The 2,474-nt window shown below is 42.1% G+C and overlaps 1 long non-coding RNA gene across 1 annotated transcript; it reads left to right on the top strand.

Moving 5' to 3' along the window:
* Positions 1 to 1,927: 1,927 nt before the first annotated feature.
* Positions 1,928 to 2,268, top strand: LOC121629571. Its single transcript, XR_006008389.1, has 2 exons — positions 1,928 to 2,114; positions 2,190 to 2,268. It is a non-coding gene; the product is annotated as an uncharacterized LOC121629571 (long non-coding RNA).
* The last annotated feature ends 206 nt before the right edge of the window (positions 2,269 to 2,474 follow it).

The following is a 2,474-nucleotide window of genomic DNA, read 5'->3' as shown; positions in this document are numbered from 1 at the left end:
CTGTAAAACAATATAAAGGTGAGCTGGGGTTAGCGGACCTGCAGAAAGAAACAAACTAAAACCTATACCAAATACAAAGACATAACCGCCACTCGGTGAGGAAACTACAACCAAACAAACGCAGCAGGCCCATAACCTAACGTGACCGTCGTCACAACACAATAAAACGCTAACCTAGCCCAGCCCTAAAACAACCACAAAGTAAACTTAACACAACTAAACACTAAAAGCACCCATTGTGGAAAAGGAGGTGGTTGCGACACACACACACCCGGTGCACAACATGAGGGGGAGAGCGGCCGAAGCCATTCTGGCTTCTCCCCCTCCAGACCTGCCTCAGCTGCAGCCTTTTCAGCCGGAGCTTCCCCGTAGGCTGCAGCCTGACTGGTCCAGAGGAGTGCCAGTCATACAGGGGCGGGGACAAAGGCGCTGGCCTTAGCCACTCCGGACAGCGCTCTGCCGCCCCTAATCACAACACAAACGACCACAGCTGTCCACGACAAGCAGGGCCGTTACAATTATTCTACTCTACATAATCTGGAATCCACAGTCATTTCTTTAGACGCAGAAAAAGCATTTGACCGAGTAAACTGGAAAATTTTATTTGCAACGTTAAACAAATTTGGGTTTGGGTCATCTTTCATAGATTGGATAAAAATATTATATAACAACCCAAATGCATGTGTGAAGACCAATGATCAAACCTCTCCAAGCTTCTGTTTGCAGAGAGGCACCAGACAGGGCTGCCCGCTTTCTCCATCACTCTTTGCTATTTTTATTGAATTTATCTCTTTATTTTATTAAGACAAAATAAAGAGATTAAAGGCATCCATGCCAAAAATATAGAACACAAGATAAGTCTTTATGCTGATGATGTATTACTTTTCCTCCAGAACTCACCTACATCTCTCCCCCAGACAATCACACTTATTAACACATTCTCATCAATATCTGACTACTCTATTAACTGGTCTAAGACTATTATTATGCCCATCAACTGTGACCTACAAAACACACCCAATACTATAATACAGTCTGGAAACATTAGATATCTAGGCATAAACATTTCCCCCAGGTTATCAGAACTAACAAAGCTAAATTATGTCTAGCTACTTAAAGCAATAGAGGATGATCTCTCAAGGTGGAGGCGCTTACCCATATCACTCATGGGGAGGGTTGCCACAGTTAAAATGATGGTTCTATCTAGAGTAAACCACCTGTTTTCAATGATACCCAATAAACCATCCACCAGCTGGTTTAAGTCACTGGACTCACATATATCTAAATTTTTATGGAAAAATAAGCCATCACGTGTCAGTCTAAAAACTTTACAACAGAGTAAAGATAGAGGCGGATTGGAGCTACCCAACTTTAATCATGTTTTCTTAGCTAACAAGCTGCAGTATATCTCCAAATGGCTTAAACCTAGCAGTCTGGATTAATCATTGTTACATGTAGAGAAAGCATTGTGTGAGGATCTGTTTATCTCTGACCTGCCATTCATCAGCTCAACCATCAAAACACATAAGTGTTTTAAAAGCATCAACATCAGTTCCTCTTTAGTGGTTTGGTGGGATTTTCTAAAAATAAACAAATCCTCACTTTTTTCATGTAAGTTTACACCCCTCTGGAACAACCCTGACATCCTGCAAAATAAAAAGCTGATTAATTTCACTCAATGGAAAAATAAAGGAATAAAACAGTTAGAACATATAATAGAAAATGGAAACTTCTTGTCATTTAATATTCTCACTTCACAATATGGAATCAGTAGCAAAACATTTTTAGAATATCACCAGCCTAAATCTATTATATGTATAAAATATACCATTAATCAATTAAACTTACAGCTACCTATTAGGGTGACAGAATTCATGAATCTCAATGCCCCAAAGTTATTATCAAAAACATATAGACTATTTGTCATGGTTCTGTGTGTCTGAGTTTTGCAGGTAGGGTTGAGCAGGTTGCCATGGGGATGAAGGGCGGAGGCTGGAGCCACAATTGATCCCACCTGCAGCGCATCAGCACCTTCGTTAGCCAGCTTACCTCCCAGCTATTTAAGATCATGCAGGAGCTCCAGTCTTCGCCAGATTGTCACACTTTACTGCGTGGTAACCAGGCCTCATTCTAAGTCTTACCTTGTGCCTTGTTCTCAGTAAACTTATCTTGTCATCTTAATTCCTCAGCCTTAGACCTTGCTACCTTGGATCACCACAGCACCTTGGATAAAGACTGTCCCTCATGCCAAGTCGACTGCCTGCCTGCTCGCCCTGCCTGCAAACAAACTCATTCCACCTCCACCAGCAACCATCACCTGGCTTACTCCTCCACCGTCTGTCTTCCTCTGGAATACAGTAAGCCGCTGCTATAGCAGACATAACCCAGCACCCTCTCAGACCCACATTAATCCTCTGCCCTCTCATAGGAAGATCTTCCCGGACCTGGACCAAGCCACTAACATTTATTATAAA

The sequence above is a fragment of the Melanotaenia boesemani genome, chromosome 19 (assembly GCF_017639745.1).
Source record: "Melanotaenia boesemani isolate fMelBoe1 chromosome 19, fMelBoe1.pri, whole genome shotgun sequence".
In the NCBI taxonomy this organism is placed as follows: domain Eukaryota; kingdom Metazoa; phylum Chordata; class Actinopteri; order Atheriniformes; family Melanotaeniidae; genus Melanotaenia; species Melanotaenia boesemani.
This window is presented reverse-complemented; position numbering and strand designations above follow the sequence as displayed.